The sequence below is a fragment of the Wyeomyia smithii genome, chromosome 3 (assembly GCF_029784165.1).
Source record: "Wyeomyia smithii strain HCP4-BCI-WySm-NY-G18 chromosome 3, ASM2978416v1, whole genome shotgun sequence".
Lineage (NCBI taxonomy): Eukaryota > Metazoa > Arthropoda > Insecta > Diptera > Culicidae > Wyeomyia > Wyeomyia smithii.
Window position 1 is genome coordinate 97,697,304 of NC_073696.1, and position 19,731 is coordinate 97,717,034.

General features: G+C 39.4%; 1 long non-coding RNA gene across 1 annotated transcript; it reads right to left on the reverse strand.

Moving 5' to 3' along the window:
* Positions 1-17,815: 17,815 nt before the first annotated feature.
* LOC129729640 (uncharacterized) lies at positions 17,816-19,370 on the reverse strand. Its single transcript, XR_008728712.1, has 3 exons — positions 19,240-19,370; positions 18,935-19,180; positions 17,816-18,872 (listed from the first exon to the last, which is right to left on the reverse strand). It is a non-coding gene; the product is annotated as an uncharacterized LOC129729640 (long non-coding RNA).
* Between the last annotated feature and the right edge of the window lie 361 nt (positions 19,371-19,731).

Sequence of the window (19,731 nt, forward strand, 5' to 3'; positions counted from 1 at the left end):
GTAACAAAAATGTACATAATAGTTGGACGCCCCTCTCTTTTCTGGAAGGGAGGGGTTTCATACAAATGAAACACAAATTTCTGCACAACTCGAGAACTAATCAACTAAATGGAACCATATTTGGCAGGTGAATGTTTTTAGTAGTAAAACTATGTCCATAATATTTTGACACCCTTCCTTCTTTTGAAAGGGAGGGGTGCCATACAAATGAAACACAAATTTCTGCACATCTCGAGAACGAACCGAGTAAATGGAACCAAATTTGGCAGGTGAATGTTTCTAGGGGTAACAAATATGTCCATAATGGTTCGACACCCCTCCCTCTTCTGGAAGGGAGAGTTTCCATACAAATGATACACAAATTTCTGCACATCTCGAGAGCTAACTAACTAAATGGAACCATATTTGGCAGGTGAATGTTTTTAGTGGTAACAATCCATAATCCATAATCGACCTCAGGCAACATTTTGGATTGTAAGATGGCAACTTCCGGTTTCTGGAAAACAGCCAAAAATGGCCGATTTTCACTCAATATAATATTATCCGGATCTAGAATGATATACAGGAGCTAAAATCGATCAAAATTGTCTTCAAATGCCATTATGAAATCCAAAACGGCGACTTCCGGCTTCGGAAAAACAGCGACAAACGACCAAATACCACCCAATATGGGTACACTAAAGTCGCTTTTTACGCGGGGGATACGAGCCGCGTAAAAAAAACCGCGTAAAAAAAAACGCGTAAAAAAACGCGTAAATTCTGGAATCCGCGTAAATTCCGGAATCCGAGTAAAACAAAACCGCGTAAATTCCGGAATCCGCGTAAATCGACTTCAGACAACATTTTGAATTGTAAAATGACAACTTCCGGTTTCTGGAAACGGCCTGAAATGGACAATTCCCATTAAATATGAGTATCTCCGGAACCAGAAAGATGGACAGAAGCTTAAAATTGATCACAGGCACAACCTTTAATTTTAACATGGTGACTTCCGGTGTCTGGCAAATAGCCGGAAATGACCAAATACCATTCAATATGAATGTTTTCGGAACCAGAATTACGCCCAGATGACAGAAATTGATTTCGCAGGCAATTTTAAAGTCCAAAATGACGACTTTCGGTTTCTGAAAAACAGCCCAAAGAGACCAAATACCACCGAATATGAGTATCTCCGGAGCCAAAATGTTGCAAGAAGCTAGAAATTGACCTCAGACACCATTATGAATTGTAGGATGGCAACTTCTGGTTTCTGGAAAACAGTCCAAAATGGCCGATTTCCGTCTAACATGAGTATCTCCGGATCTAGAATGATACACAGCAGCTGAAATCGACCACAGACCCCATTTTGGATTCTAAGTTGGCGACTTCCGGTTCCTGGGAAACAGCCGTAAATGATCGAATAACACCCAATATGGGTGTTTCTTCAACCTGAATGACGCTCAGAGGCCAGAAATTATCCTAAATATTATTTTGAAATCCAAGATGGCGACTTCCGGTTTGTGAAAAACAGCCTGAAATAAACAAATACTATCCAATATGAGTATCTCTGAAAACAGAATGAACCAAGGAGCTAACAACCATTTTGATTCGCTAAATGGCACCATTTTGAATTGCTAAATGGCAACTTCTAGGAAACAGTCGCAAATAACCGAATAATACTCAATATGGATATTTCCGTTATCCAGATGATGCATAGAAACCAAACATTGACCCTGGACACCATTTTTAATTTAGAGACGACCACTTTTAGTTTCTGGAAAACAACCAAAATAACTAAATACCTCCCAATATGGGTAGTTCCGGTGTTAGATTAATGCCAGAACATCTGCTGAAAATGGCCGAATACCACCCAATATGAATATATTCAGAATTAAGGCGATTTACGGAAGCCAAAAAGTCGTGGATGTTGTCATTTTGATAAAACCAATCATTTTAAAACGATTTGTTATTCGACTTTGATTATATCCTATGGCCGATTCGTTGTACATTTGCAGATTTTAAACACATCGCAAGGAATCAATGAATTTGGAAAGATCAAATTGTACGATAAATTATGTTGAGGCCACATATATCGATCAAAGCAAGTATAGCTTTCAATAGTCTTTGAATTTCTTTTCTTTCCATAACTTTTGAGCCATATAACGAATTGTTATGAAGTTTGTCATTTGTAAGTTTGAGAGATGACTCGCTCGTATGACACTAGTTATGTTCAAATAAGTCATGTAATCTTTGAGATAATAGACTTTCGTTGTTTTATTGACAATTTAATACATAACGGTTGCTTAAGTTCGATTATAATCAAATGAATTGGGAACGTATATGGCAGCCAAAATTTTAAACCACGTGTTCAATTATAATTCATCAGTTAACCCTTAAAAAGCCCGCTCATCTGATAATAATATTGATCAAATCGGTTGTGTAGTTTCTGAGATAATGAAGTTTCGTGATTTTCACGTTTCGGTACATTACAGACGAAGTTACAGTTCGATTACAATAAAATTCAATAGGGTGTTATGAGGCAGCTAGACTTATTATTTGACTCTAATTTTGTGGAAATCGGGTCAGCCATCTTCGAGAAAAATGAGTGAGTCCAAGTAGTCTTCGGAATATGTTCCTTTTCATAGCTGGATTTCACATTTTTAAACATAACAGGCAAAGTAATAGTCCGATTGCAAAACAAATCAATAGAATCTTATGAGGCAACCAGACCTTCCATTTGACACTGATTTTATGAAAATCGGTCCAGCCATCTCTGATAAACATGAGTGAGATTAAACAGTCTTCAGAACACGTTTCTTTTCATTACTTCTGAACCCGAACTTCAATCTTTATAAAATTCAAAAGTTAAGGGTTTTTAAGGTAGCCAGTTCATTTGAAATCAATTTTGTTCACATCGGTATTGTAGTTTTCGAGATAATGATGTTTCATGATTTTTACATTTTGATACATAACCTCTAAACTAAAAATCCCATCACAATGAAATTTAATCGGGACCTTTCATTTGCAATTAATTTCATGAAAATCGGTCCAGCCATCTCTGAGAAAAGTGAGTGAGAATGAAAATCTGCACATACACACACACACACACACACATACACACACACATACAGAAAATGCTCAGCTCGTCGAGCTGGGTCGAGTGATATATGCCATTCGGCCCTTTGAAGCACTTTTATACTTTCGGTTTTGCAAGTGATTGCTATACCTTTCTAGGAGAAAGGCAAAAATGGCATTTGAAGACAATTTTTGGCCTCTGAGCGTCATTCTGGTTAAGGAAACACTCATATTGAACAGAAACATCAGAAACCGGAAGTCGCCATCTTGGATTTCAAACTCCCATATTAGGTGGTGTTTGGTCATTTTCCGCAGTTTTTCAGAAACCGGAAGTCGTCATCTTCCAGAAGAAGGAGTTCTCGAGATGTGCTGAAATTTGTGTTTTATTTGTATGGGATCCCTCCCTAAAACCATTCACCTGCCAATTTTGGTTTCAATTAGTTGGTCAAATCTAGAGATGTGCAGAAATTTGTGTTTCATTTGTATGGAACCCCTCCCTTCCAGAAAAGGGAAAGGTGTCGAACTAATATGGACATATCTGTTACCACTAAAAACATCCACATACCAAATTCGGTTTCATTTGCTTGATTAGTTCGTGAGTTGTGCAGAAATTTATGTTTCATTTGTATGAGACCCCTCCCTTCCTGAAAAGGGAGAGGTCTCACACCATCATAGGAATCTTTCTCGGCCCCAGAAACCCTTGCATACAAATTTTCACGTTGATCGATTCAGTAGTTTTCAAGTCTATATGGATCAGACAGACAGACAGACCGGACTGCATTTTCATATGTATAGATTCGTGCGCAGAACAGAACACAATCCACGTTCGAACCCGAAAAGCTTCTGGATGTTTCTCAATTCGAAGTCCAAAGAGCATGACTTACCTTATGGCATGTTTTTGTCAAGTAGTGGAGCGTCTACGAATAACAGTAAAAGGCATCCTGTGTTTTCAATAACGCATCCTCGGATGAACTTTTTACAACCACGTCACCTATTCCTAGTGACATGCTTAGCGTCAATATCCTCACAATTTCAATCGAAGAAGTTTTTGAGGCCTATTAGCAACCTGAAACAACCGTTTTCTCCAAGACCAGATGGTACTCCTACCGTAATTCTGAAAAGATGCTCTGCAGGTTAACTAAATGTGGAACAACATCATGGAATCTCATGTTTGTTTGCTTGCTCAGAAATTTTAGAAACGTTCGCGCGTAACCATCTCAAGCTCAGCACAAAAGACTATATTTCTGCTGTTCGGTTTGGGTTTTACACAGGCTCGGAACTTCAACAGGATTGGTAAAACGGCTCAGTCCTTATCTGAGCAACCGACAGATCGCTGTTAAGTTGGGAACTTTGCAATCCGCCTGATTCAGCATTAATTCGGGTGTTCCTTAGGGCAGTATTCTCGGGCCGCTGCTATTTTTCTTTGCACATCAATGCTGTTACCAAAGTTCTACAAACACTAACCAACTGTCTACAGTGACACAACTTAACGTAAACAACTTAGTAACAATATTGACAGATTGCTCTAACTCACGGCTCGAGGCTAGGCTAGGCTAGGTAGTCTTTCGAGAACGACAGTTATATCTCTTCAGAGATAAGACCTAGGAATTTTGTGTTTTCGGCAAATTTTCATGAAATTGATAGCTTTACAACATTTTCGAAGACAAAAATTGAATTCCTCGTGAAATGGAAAAGTTAATTTTTCTAAGTTCAATACTAGCTTAATAAGCAATTAAATGAAAAGGACAGATAATTCAGCATTCTGAACAACTCTCCCGAAGACACCAAAGCCCTAAAATGTAAGGAAAAGTGAGAGAAGACATTTGACCGTCTTTTTTCAAAACGGTCCCACCGTGCAACGTTTCGAAAATGTCGCATGTTTTTATCAATACTGATATTAACATCAATATCGAATTGTGTATCGGTATTTGGAAGGTCTTGTGCTTCCCTGGATAAATGCCAACTTTTTTGAAGATCAATACGTTGTGCGTATTATATACTTACAATACGTGTAAGTACGGTGTCAGTATAGTTAGTTTCTGGCGAAGCGAATATAGGAAACCAGTATAAACTGTCAAAATGTGAACTAGCCGATTGTGTGCCAAATTTCGCAGTTGGAAAACTGGGATCATGTAGTATTGAAATAGATATCATTTTTGACTCAATTAATACATCGCATTAATTTAGAAAACAAAATGTTAAATACGTTAAACTAAAATAAGTGAGTAGAAAACAAAGAAATATTCATTCGTATAAAATCAATGTTGTGTGTAATTAGCTGTCTTAAAACAAAACCACTGCCATTAATTAACTGTTCTGTCTTTTTTTTTTCACGCTATGCTATTTTAAGAGAAATTTGCATTCCAAACAAACTATACAGTATATTATATGTTGGTATATGCAAAATGGTCCCACTTTAATAGATTTAAAAAACTTGAGTCTAAAGCAGGTATTAGACGAAGCAAATATTTGCTATTTTTGGTACGAATTTTATTTGCGCAAAATAAAATCCGTACCAAAAATAGCAAATATTTGCTTCGTGTAATACCCGCTTAAGTAAAAATTTGTCGTTTAACATGGTCAAAAGGGGTTATGCCAGTTTTATGTGTTTTCATACTAGTAAAAATACAGTGTCTATATACGTTAGTGCATAATTCGTGACGTTTCACCATCGTATTATAGTAATCAGGGATACCAGATATGCAAATTTATCTGAAAATGAAGATTTTTATAGTCCGTGTGCAGACTTTTATTGATTTGTCGATATTTGCTGTTTTTTCAGAGAGCAGATTTCATATTGAATTTAAATTTAATATTGAACATTGAAATTAAATTTCACAATAAATTTTCGGAGAAGAATTAAATGGAAATATTACCTATTCTCAATATTTGAAAACAGGTAACATCGATCAGCTCAACAGCATCAAACAGCGAATTCAAAGAGAATTTTTGCCAAACTTGGTCTACATGTCGACGAACCGCACGCTGGCTTCGGAAATAGCAATAACAGTGTTACAGCAATACGTTTTTTTCAATGCAGAATTTTCTTTGGAGATAACAGGAGTCGATTCAACCCTCTAGTGCCCAAACATTTATAAACATTTTTCAAGTTCTTATTGAAGCTTTTTAGAAGTTCAACTGAAGACCGTCTAGAGGCGGCACTGGGCACTAGAGGGTTAAATTTAATCCAGCGATTTCAGACGCTGCTAGCAACGATTTCGAGTGGCGAAAGAATTGATGCATCAAAATTTAAGTTCAACGCTTCCGTTCATTATTACGTAAAATTGTATGGATGTTCAACAAATGTGCACAAATTACTAATTCAAGGAGGTGAAATAATCGTTTAATCTTCGAGCCCCATTGGCAAACTTTCGGAAGGAGCCTAAGAAAGCATGAATAAAGCAAACCGAAAAACACGAGAAAATAAATGCCTGGAAAGGATCACGTGAGAGAACTATCGGTGACATGTTTCGTGAGCTGCTAATTGCTTCAGATCCGGTAGTTCCGAGTATTAGACTCAACAACAAATCAAAAAGCACTTTCACATAAGAGGTAGAAGGTTCATTAATTTTCAGTCATGATGATACTGACGATGACGAGTAAAATGTTGAAACCTCATGCATTGGTTTGAAAAATGAATATTCATGTAAATTTAATATAATTATATGTGTTCTTTAACCTTGTTTTCACATCTGAACGTATGCTGATAATGTTCTTCTAGAACAATTGAATGAACCTACTAACTACTTCTGTAAAACAACGTAACTTTCACAAATCACTATGCGCCTTCATTCAAACTATTTTATTTTCAATTAAAATGTTTGTTCAGCGGGGCAGAAAAGGGCAAAATGGGACCTTAATATTCGAAAAGTAGAGAAAATTTCCTATGAAATGCATACTATGCGACCTGTGGCAACCGATGGGTTAGATCGTACAGCATGCATTTGCGCAAAAAAAAAGTTTTTTTCAGACCACTCAATAGGTATTTCAAACATTTTACAAAAGTTATGATGAATTATATAACAACACTCAACACGAAATACAAATCTGATTATTTATCTTCAAAATGCAACCTATCGCATTGAATTCGAATAAGAATCAGGTGAGTATTTACTAGTTAAAGTAAACCCCAATATGTGCTTTCTGACCGAAAAAATTATTGAAATAACATGACTTAACAACGTTTAAAGTGCTCTCAAAAATACAAATTTAATCCAATTGTCTTAATATTTGAAAAACGCGTTTTTCAATACAGTAGAATTTTGAAAAAAATATAAAATATCAATAATTAGAACTTGAGTTTTGTCCGGCTTCCGGCCACTGTGCGGTGTACAGGGCATGACCAAACAACGTGCTCTATGTCGTGATAACCTTCACCACAGGCACAGATACCACTCTCCCCGAGCCCAACACGACGGAGATGGGCGTCAAATCTATAGTGATTGGACATAAGCCGGGACATCACGCAAATGAAATCCCGACCTACATCCAACCCCTTGAACCACGGGTTCGTCGATACCTTGGGGATTATGGAATGTAACCACCTTCCCAGTTCCCCCTTGGTCCAAGAATTTTGCCAACTGATGATCGTATTCTGACGTACAAATGCGAAAAATTCATTAAAGGCAATTGGTCTTTCATAAATATCACCGTTTGTTGCGCCCGCCTTAGCCAAAGAGTCCGCTTTCTCATTACCCGGTATCGAGCAGTGAGAAGGGACCCACGCTAAGGTAATCTGAGTAGATTTTTCGGATAAAGCACTCAGATGTTTCCGTATTTTCCCCAGGAAATACGGAGAGTGCTTAACATCTTTCATCGATCGGAGAGCTGATGCATCGATCGAATGGAACTGAGACTGTCCGTAAAGATGAAATAATGGTCCGTGGGCATTTTTTCGATAATCCCTAGGGTGTACTGAATTGCAGCCAATTCTGCGACGTAAACAGAAGCAGGATCATCGAGCTTATGCGAGACGGTTTAATTGTTAATGAAGATACCGAAGCCAGTGGACCCATCAAGAAGTGATCCGTCAGTGTAGTACATATTGTCGCAGTTGATGTTTCGATATTTATTGGAAAAAATTTTAGGGATCTGCTGCACGCGTAAATGATCCGGGATTCCTTCTATCATGGATGTATCGAAAAACACAGTAGAATCAGAAGTACTTGATAAGTTGACACGATTTGGAATATTCGGAGAAGGGTTAATATTTAGTGACATGTGATTGAAATACAATGTCATAAAACGGGTTTGAGAATTAAGTTCGATTAACCTGTCAAAATTTTCAATCACAGGACGGTTCAAGACCTCACATTTGATAAGAATACGAGAAGACAGGCTCCAGAAGCGGTTTTTCAATGGTAGTATTCCAGCTAAGATCTCCAAACTCATCGTATGGGTCGATTGCATGCAACCCAAGGCGATACGCAAACAACGATATTGTATTCGCTCCAGTTTGATCAAATGTGTGTTTGCTGCGGAGCGGAAGCAGAAACACCCGTATTCAATAACAGACAATATCGTTGTTTGGTAAAGCCTTATAAGGTCTCCTGGATGGGCTCCCCACCATTGTCCGGTTATTGCACGAAGAAAATTCACTCTTTGTTGACATTTTTTCATCAGATACCTCACGTGACAACCCCAGGTGCCTTTAGAGTCGAACCAGATACCAAGATATTTGTGTACCAAAACCTGAGAAATCGTTTTACCCATTAATTGTGTTTGAAGCTGAGCAGGTTCATGCTTCCTAGAAAAAACTACTATCTCAGTCTTCTCCGGAGAGAATTCGATACCTAGGTGTAAAGCCCAAGCAGACTAATTGTCCAAGGTATCTTGCAATGGTCCTTGCAAATCGGCAGCTTTGGCTCCTGTAACAGAAACCACGCTGTCGTCTGCAAGTTGTCTTATCGTGCATGAATTTGCCAGACATTCGTCGATGTCATTTACATAAAAATTGTAAAGAAGGGGGCTTGAACATGAGCCCTGGGGAAGACCCATGTAGCTAATTCGAAAAGTTGCCAAATCGCCGTGCGTAAAATGCATGTGCTTTTCGGACAACAAATTGTGCAAAAAATTGTTCAAAATTGGAGAAAATCCTTGTCGGTGAAGTTTGCCCGAAAGAATGTCAATAGAAACGGAATCAAAAGCCCCCTTAATGTCCAAGAACGCAGACGCCATTTGTTCTTTGCGAGCATACGCCAGCTGAATATCTGTTGAAAGCAACGCAAGACAATCATTCGTCCCTTTGGCACGGCGTAAGCCAAATTGAGTATCTGATAGTAGACCATTTGATTCGACCCAATGGTCTAAACGACGGAGTATCATTTTTCCATCAATTTCCGGATACAGGATAGCATTGCAATCGGCCTATAAAAGTTGTGATCAGAAGCTGGTTTCCCTGGTTTTTGGATGGCGATCACCTTCACTTGCCTCCAATCCTGCGGTACAATGTTTTGCTCCAGGAACTTATTGAACAAGCTCAACAAGCGCCTCTTGGCATTGCCGGGTAGATTCTTCAACAAGTTGAATTTGATTCTATCTAACCCAGGCGCGTTATTGTTACAGGACAGGAGGGCAACTGAAAATTCTGCCATCGTAAAAGGTGATTCTATCGCGTCGTGGCCCGGAGACGCATCGCGAACAATGTTTTGCTCAGGAACAGAGTCCGGACATACTTTCCTAGCAAAATCAAATATCCATCGACTTGAAGACTCCTCGCTTTCGTTGACCGTTACGCGATTCCGCATTCTTCGGGCTGTGTTCCAAAGAGTGCTCGTCGATGTCTCCCTCGACGTCTCGTTCACGAGCCGACGCCAATATCCGCGTTTCTTTGCTTTAGCCAAACTTTTAAGCTTGGTATCAAGCTCCGTATACCGTAAATAGTCGCCAGGTATACCTCCCTTCTGGTAGGCCAAAAACGCGTCGGATCTTTGCGTGTAGACATCGGAGCACTCTTGGTCCCACCACGGAGTGGGAGGCCGTTCTTTGATCGTTACGCCGGGATATTTCTTCGTTTGAGCTTGCAACGCGGCATCGAGAATCAAGCCCGCGAGGAGGTTGTATTCTTCAAGTGGTGGATGGTGTTGAATCGACTCGACCGCTTTTGAAATCATTTACTCGTATAACTTCCAATCGACATTCCGTGTGAGGTCATACGGAATGTCAATTGGTCGCATGCGAGTTGACCCGTTCGTAATTGAAATATGAATAGGCAGATGGTCGCTACCGTGAGGATCGAGGATTACCTTCCATGTGCAATCCAACCGTAGCGACGTCGAACATGAGGATAGATCCAAAGCGCTTGGGCGCGCTGGAGGTTTCGGGATACGTGTCATTTCACCGTTGTTCAAAATAGTCATGTCGAAGTCATCGCAAAGGTTATAGATTAAAGAGGAGCGGTTAACATTGTAAGGGGAACCCCAAGCCACACCATGAGAATTGAAGTCTCCCAAAATCAAACGTGGCGAGGGAAGAAGTTCTATTAAATCAAAGAGCAGCCGTTGCCCAACCTGTGCTCTGGGAGGAATATATATTGAGGCAATACAAAGCTCTTTACCTTGTATTGTCATTTGACATGCGACAACTTCGATGCCTGGAATCGAGGGGAGGTTAATACGATAGAAAGAATAGCACTTTTTAATCCCTAGAAGTACTCCTCCATATGGGGTGTCTCGATCAAGGCGAATAATATTAAAATCATGGAAGTTGAGATCAATATTTGAAGTAAGCTAAGTTTCACAAAGGGAAAATGCATCGCATTTGTTTTTATTAATCAAAACTTTAAATGAATCAATTTTTGGTAAAATACTTCTACAATTCCACTGTAAGACAGAGATAGAATCCTTCATATACGCAGATGAATTAGGCATCGAAGGATACAATCGCTGCAAGGAGGGGCCATTGGGCAGTCAACTGCTTCAAAAATGATCTAACTGTTGGGAGGAATGCTGTAAGAAAAATTTTAATTGGATCGAGTACATTGAAATTTTCAAAAATCCAGTCCACAATGTCAGAAAATTTCACTAATCCAGAGTTTGTTTCATCAACTGGATGTGCAATAGGAACAACTGGGGTTTTAGATGTTCCTGGCAGTGCTGGGAACTTCTTTGCTTCGGTTTTTCCGCAGCACTGTTTGGTTTGTTCGTACTTTTCATTACACTTTGGGAAATCTTAGGACCTTTACGGGGAAGTTTAGGAGAAGAAACATCTTTCCTCTTCCTAGACTCCCCAGGATTGGCATAAGATGTTCCCGCTGATGAATCGTCAGAATCGGTTTCATCAGAGGACAACAGATCAAAGGGGTTCGATGTTATGGTAGAAGTGGTCACGGTCTTCTTCAGCATCTCAGCATAAGAACGCTTTGAACGCTCCTTAAGTGACTGCTTGATTTTATCTCTGCGCTGCATGTACACCGGGCATGTGGAGAGCTCATGCTGGTTTTCCCCACAGTGAATACATTTTTCAGCATTAACACTGCAAGAATCTTCCGCATGAGTCTCCCCACACTTGCTACATCGTGCCTTATTGCAGCAGTAGGCATCTGTGTGGCCTAACTGCTTGCAATTGGTGCAATTCATAACACGGGGTACATACAATCGCACAGGCAGACGAACCCGGTCGATCGAGACGTGGCCAGGGAGTGCAGATCCGGCAAACGTAACGCGAAACGAGTCTGACGGAGTGTAAACTTTTTTACCGCCGACGAGAGACATGGACCGCAATTGCTTACAATCCAAAATCTTCGCCTGTGTTTCGGTATTTTTAAAGCAACCGGTTGCGCTTTTTAGGATACACTCGACAGACAGACTCGAATCGGTTATGACACCGTCGATCTCCACGTCTCGTGCGGGTATGTAAACGCGATACTCGCGTGTGAAGAGCTCAGAGCAAGCGATAGCATTGGCCTGTGCCAGATCACTGACCACGACACGGAGCTTGTTAGGTCGGACCTTGGAAATTTCGGTCACGGCCTTGTTGTCAGGTCTTCAGAAATTTGCAGTATGTTTAATCGCTTTGAATTCACTCCTGCCTTTGGACGAAAATAAACAGTATAGCTGCCCTGTTGAGATCCGTCCGGGTAAAGCCTGGGGCGAGGGGGGACTGGAGAATGAACAGGGGAGGGGGTAACAGGAGGGTCAGGGTCAGGGGGGCTCGGGGATGGTGGCACGGGAGGCTAGGGATCTATATCCATCGCGCTAAATGTAGCGCACTAGCGCACTAGCGCCTTCTTGTCGTACCTATTTACTTCTTCCTTCCAGCAGTGGTTGTCCGATCGTTCGAAGCTGCACCCAAAGCAGCCAGCAGCACCAGTACAGCAGCACCAATACAGCCACCAGCAGTGAGCCGGGTGTGAGATCACTCAGCACAGCGACACGACTCGACTGTCAACTGATGGCCTTGAATTAGAAAGATCTATTCACTGTGCACAGATCAACACTGCAGCTGGTATTTTGCACCAATACAGCCGAAGTTGCGAGCCGGGTACAGAACGTAGCGAACGTTGGCTATTCGTGCACACGGACCGGATTGTAATAGAACGACCACTTTGCACGTCCGTTTCTGTCGAGGGTTCGATGCGGAATGAAAACAAATTACTGTAAGACGTTATTTTTGCTATTATTTAATATTCCCGAGGAATCCCGAGGAATCTAGACAAAGTTTGTTTCACGTGTATGCCAGCGTAAATAAAATAAGAGTTAAATCATCACTTTTTTGATTCCTACCTAATTCTTATCGACGAAGAGTGTACATTTGCTACAGGCGAAATTAAATCAATTGATTAGAGGCCATTCAGAAACAATGGTGCGTCGGTACACTTACCACCCGTAAATTAGAAATACTGACTGTCCACATCATACGCACAGCACAGGCAAGATTCAAAGTTGTGGCTATTTTTTCTGTTTCAAATGAAAGCTCTATTATTCCTCTTTAAAACGACGTGTTGGTTGTAGGTGGTTCAATGACAAATTCGAGAGAAATAAATCAATAAAAAGATCAAGAATTGCTCAAAATTCTACTTTTCAAAAGCCGTTCAACCGCTTTGTGCCTGAGTGGTCCATCAGAATGAACTACCCAAGGTGGTTTCCTCATTTTTTTACTACTCTCAATCATTTAGACACAAAAATGTCCTTTTTCAAAGACCTAATGTCACCAGTGTGACGGTTACAGCGAGAATTGCTCATAGGTTTTATTCAAAGCATTGTAACTCAAAAACCGTTGGTTGTATAGAAAAACTGTCTGAAAATGAGTTGTAGAGAATTAAAAAAATATACACCGTAGATGAAAAAAATTGATATAAAAAATAAAAAATAAACACTACATTTCAATTTTTTTTAAGAAACTTGAAGTTTTTACGCAACTTTAAAAAAAAAGTCCCAGATGGAGAAATGAAAATGAAACGTTTTATGGAAGATTTTTTTAATTCTAATTTAAACATTTTTCAAATATTTGTATTCTAATGATTTTAAAATATTTAGACAGTCATTTTAAATCAAAAAGCTTTTGGTAGTTAACATTCTAAATTCATCGGTTTTCGAGTTATTTTGAAAAAAAAAGTTAATATTTAGGAAAATACACGTTTTTCTTAATTTGTCCGTGGTTCTCCAGTAAAAACCATAAGTTCATTGAAATGTATGATCAATATCATACAATTCATTATTTGACAAAGAGACGATTGGACGAACGGTTCTCAAGAAAAGGGTTGAAATGTTTCAAATGATAAATCAAATGTAGCGACTATTTCCTGCGCCGAAGAAGAACATGCCCTGCTGCCACTGAAATATGTCCGACAGTCACATCACCTAAAAGTAAAATGATTTATTTGAGCAGAAGATGACTCTTATACAGGGTGTTCAATAAGTTCGAATACACTTTAAAAATGTGTTAAAAAATAAAAAAACTAGATACCATGATTTCATTTTTTTTTTTTTCATTTTTTTTAAAATAGGCACTGCTTATACTATAATGCATGTTCAGCAATAAAAAAGAACAATCTTGTTTCAACTGTGTTATTGATGTTACCAGGGACTAGTTTTTCGATGGGAATACTTCGATAATGCGGAAATAATGAATAAAAATGTAAGAAAGGTTTTAATTTTTTTGAATTTTAAAATGTGTCTAGGGGATATGTGGTCAAAGAGTTATCCATAAACCACGTAGACACGTTTTGGTCCCTATAAATTTTTGCATAGATTTTCGTCAGGCCCCCTTTTTTCCTTATAGTTTACGTTTTTCTTCGGAGATTCAAAGAGCGGTTTTCCAAATGTTTCGTTAATGTGGGTTTTTGATGATTCTATACAACCAACGGTTTGTTACCTTAATTACCAGCCCATTAGAATATTTCGGATAATCGATGATAATCGAATCACACAAATTTTGCGGTTAACGAACATAAAATAAATATTTCTTTTCTTTACTTTACTTGTATGATGCAGTGGCGTAACCAGAAGTTATTTCTGAGGCGAAAAGGGGAAAAATCTTAAGAAGCAAAAATAAATAAATTGGACATTGATTATTTTCACTAAATTCGAACATGTCCCACACATGCCGGAAGTGGCTTAAATGGTAACAAATATGTCAGAAGGGATGGTAAAGGTAAAATTTCGGAATAAAAATTGAAAACGGACACCAAAACAATAAAATTCCGGATAATCGAGTTTCCGGATAATCGAGTTTCCGGATAATTGAGTCTCCGGATAATCGAGTCCGACCTGTATTACTTAAAAAAGCAAAGTAGGTTTTCTCCTACACATTTGAAATGTAATGCGCGAAGCGGAACAAAACCAATCGACTTTCGGTAAGTTTAAGATTGTGTGGGATTCCAAATTGAACTAAAAAAACTTGGTAATGGAAAATCGACCACTTTGCCCCATTCAAATAATCATAATGAAATTTTCAATTTTAAATATTACCGAAAATATATGCTATGGAATGTTACGCGAGTATAGGAATTAAGTTTAATCCTTCACCGAAACAATCTCAAATGCTTTTCAAGGCATGCATTCGATATTACTTTTCTCTCCTTAAATTGCCATAAATTGCCTTACATAATATTGGCATGCCCTTCTGTCCTGTATTCGTTTAATAATACTCCAAATGCAGTATTTGGCTAGTCGTCATATGAGCAGCCACTAAACAGCTTCTACCGATCGATGTGGCAAGCTATGCAGGAAAGTCATTAATATTGTTTAATGCGACACTTCACAACCAGAATCGTATATTTCACCGGGTATATAAACAGACTGGACTCGACGTGACTTATGTTTACCGAATGATGTGGTCTATGTCGGATCTGGTAACATGCTGTTAATGTATGGCTGTTAAGTGTTTATAGGAAGGAGCTGTGCTTGTGGAGTCCAATGAAATTAGCTCTTTCAAATAGTAGTCACAATAAATTGGAAATTATGACTTTTATTCGGTGTTTAATCAGAAGATTACCCTTTTCATTTTGCGAGAAAGAGTGCTTCGAGATCCGCCCATAAATAAAGAATTTCAACTTTCAAATTTGGTAGAAAAAACAGTGTGATGATTGATCAACAGGTTACAACCACTTCCGAATAATAATGTTTATCAAAATAACAATAGCCGCACACATTGTTCTAATAACGTTTGAGCAAAATACGGGATTAAACTGCAATTCTGCAATCATTTCCGATTGATTAGGTGATAAGTTATGTGCGAACCATGTTAGACTTGCAATTATTTCTGTGGCTTTTGTCCACATAATCAATTGTACCAAGATTAACTAGAGCTTAATTTCATGTTGTAAGATTGCTGCGCTATTAATGCTTCCTGTTGTAGGTCGCGTCCTTTCAAAACACCTCCGTGGAGACCTACCGCTCGATGTACGTGAGCTGCACAGTGGAAAGTGGATTAATTGAGTTTTGTTTCCTCTTATCGGATCTTATAGAATATTAGTTATATATGCACAGGGTTTGTCAAATTCCCGGTTGAAAGCAACTTAAATTAGTTTCGATTGGGGTTGTGCCCCTAGTGGCGGTTTATTCCGTGCTTCGGTGCTAGAAATTGGACGACGGTATTGCTTCACCGCAATAATTGTACTGTTTCGCTGAATAATTCAGCGGTGATCCCAAGTCTGCTAGAATAACAACTAATGATGAGTTTATGGAATAGAGTTTCCTCTGTGTCTTTTATTAGTTAATATAGTTTTGCTGTAAAAGCCTTCAAAAAAATTCGGAAAATAAAACTTAAAAAAAATGAAAACAAAAGAGAAATCTAAATCTTTGAAATACATTTTGTAGGCATTTGTATAGGTAGTGAAACATAAATTTCATGGTGAATGAGTTCGGTTTGCAAAGGCCACCACTATTTGCATTTTTCGACAGGCCTGAATGGTGTCGGAAGCAAACAAGCAAAATTTATTATTTCCCACTTAATTCAGTAGTCAACGCTGCGCTGAGTGCACTGGATGTAACGACTATAAATACATAAAATCAAATTTCATACCCAGATAGCATAAATTGAACGAATTTTATTGAAAAACAAAATCACCCGTTCCTAATTGATGAGGATTGAACAAACATGAGAGGTAGGAAAAAAATCCAAAAATATATATATATGCAGCCACGCAAATGTTGCATTTTATATATGCACCGGGTGAATGTTCATAGGTGGCTTACATTCTGAAGCTACGTGACAATCAAGTCGTTTTGGCGAGTTTCAGTTGTGATTCGTGGTGAAAATCCAATCATTGATTTGCGAGTATTGCCAACATCTCTTTTCACCCACTGGACCGTGCCTGTAGCTGTAGAAAAAGTTTGACTCGATAAATTGAAACCCTCAATAATAAACGCGTTTTTTTCCCGTCAACCTGGTGACTGTTACGAAATGGCTGACGCAAAGTATGATTCTTTCCTTTCCTACAGCGTATCAACTTGTAATGACGTGAGGCTACATTTGATGATACTTTTTGAATGCGGTAGTAGTGTTTTATTGGTGTCGGCATCAAGCCATATAGCGGCATCCTTCGAGTGTGTCACGTGAATTTTGATCTATTTAAACCCCCTCCTTACCATATCTAGTTCTGTCACATATTGAGGTTGGTCCCTGGTAGCGTCACCTAAGGTCCCTCAAAATTGTAAAACTGGAATGGTTTTAAAAAAACAATTTTCCAATTACATTTTTTTCTTATTTTTCAACATTCTTCGTGTGATGTCATACAACTTCAGCCTCCTCCCAGTCTCTTCTACGTCACATGTCATCAAGATTTGCTTTTTTTTCCTCTATACGTGACGCATTTTATGGATGCCTCCTGTCTCTGTTAATCTGATGGAATTCTGGCTGGTTTTGTGCATCGAATAGCTTGCTGACCCACTATACTGCAACTAATCTACGTAGCACTTGATACCACATTTCCTCTGATCAACATGGTTTTATGGCCGCCCGGTAACTACGGATCTTCCTGATCCTACGGACCTGATATATATATTGATTTGAAAGCTACTTTTGAGCGTATAAATCATCGAATACTTTGGACAAGATTTATCTAATGGGTGTTTAGCAACAGTTCGTAAAACGGCTGTGCTCAAACGGTGAACATGTTTATGCGATAGAGTAATGCGAGGTTAGTATCACAGTTATCACCAATAAATTCGGTGTACCTCAAGGCAGCAATTTGGGACCATTTCGGTTAGTTTTGTTTTTAATATGCCGCTGCTTCACTTGGAATTGGCAGAGGCTGTTTTATGCTGACGATCCTTAAATATATTTGACAATTCGTTGCATTGAGGATTGATATGTTAAATATGTTTGTGTATTTGTGTGGATTAAATTGTCTGACAATCAGAATTGCTTAATGCGATGTAATAACTTTTCATAGATATATAAATAGATAAATAGATGGCCAAGTATTAAAAAGAGCTGAATACGTGAATGATCTTGGCGTTACCCTCGATCCAAAACTGACATTTGATCGTCACCATGCGATAACTGTCTCAAAAGCTACCCGCCAACTAGGATTTATTTCGAAAATCGGACCTGATATCGAAAACCCGTACTGCATCAAACCATTGTTTGGATGTCACACCATCACACACATACCATGATTTATCACGTAGCATCTACGTGAAACCGAAAGTCATTAGAAAAAGTATCGCGTGAAATCAAAATGGTGAAGATGTTGTCTGATTCAGTCTCTGAACATAAAATCGAATTTCTCGATGGCTTGCCATCAAGTGAACATTTGAAAAATGTTCCAATTTTTCTCTCTGGCTGGGAGAAATCGTCCGTCTCGATACAAGTGGATCAAGGCGCAATCAAGGCGCAACACGCACTAAACACTAAGGACTCTTTGTTAATGTAAGATCGAACAAAACTCAACTCAAGATAAACTTAACGGGAGTGGGCGTCTTAAGAAATAAACACTCATTGTGTACTTAAATCTATTGGTTATACATACAGTAGTCTCGTATAATCTGAGAACTTCAGCTGACTCAAACGATCGTTGGGGGCCCCGTGATGCTGCGTCTGCCGCACGCTGTCCGCTACCGTCGATTTGCTGTCGCGCCATGCACGATCGCGCCGGCAGGCCTTGCCGTCGGTGGCACTACCTCGCACCACTGCGCTGCTGCATCAGCAGTTTGTGCTCTACAGTCCTAGAGTGTCACACACCGACCTCTCAAGGCGGGAGGACTCGCGCCTGTTCACCAGCTAACAGAAACGCCACTGAATTTGTTCGCTGGAACTTGGTGACGTGGTCCAAGGTGTCGCCTTTCCAGCGCCCTCTAGTAGTTGACTAAGTCGATGAGTGGGGATTGTTGCCCCACGATGAACAACGCTTTGGCCTGTAAATAAAAGGTCCTCTATCGAGGCGATACATTGTTAACTTAGCATCCATGAGGTCTTCATTGTGAAGCACATGTACCTTTATGAAGGCCTTCTATGTGTGCTTGTGGGTGCGCGAACAATTTGCTTGGGCTAAGACCCTACGAGCTGATCCTGTGACCGAAGTGATCAAAAGGGATTCATGTTGAGCCTGTGATTTGTCTGGCATATGAGTCGATGCTAGACCTAGTGTGGCGGTCCAAGTCTCCAAGATGATCCCGTTTTGCACCGTAATGTCGGAATCGTTCCTGGTGATCACGTGGTTGTTGTGTCGCAATATGAAGCTCTATGGAAAGGCCAAATTAGTCTTTATGGGATTATGCTTGCCCGTTTTCATGCTTTTACCTTTAAGCGGTCGATTTGTTTAATTTTGCGGTGATCCTTTCTGTAGCGAGCTTGCGTAATTATCCGATTGCTGCATTCACTATATGTGTCTTGATTCCAACGACACTACGACTACTCTGGATCAACTATACTGAGCGATTGACTGCTCGCAATCGTGTTTGCGGCCGAGGAGTGCCCTTGTGGTGCGAGAGCGGAAGCAGTTTGCTGCTTTGATTATTTTCAAGCGAGAGAATGAGCTTTTGGGCTCTAGATTGGCTGCATTCTTAGCAACCTCAAGCGTTATGTTGTGCACGGGAAAATTTGTTGCGGTATTTTTGTCGGCGTAATCTCAAAGTGAAACAAAAACCAAATGATTTTGACATCGAGTCTTGAGCTTACGGATTTCGAACAGACTTAGTTCAAAGGTCAAGGAGTTACCTGAACAAAAACAGTTGCAGCTAACAGTGAATGTCGTCGCCAAATGTCATAATATTTATCAGTTTTTATGTCGTT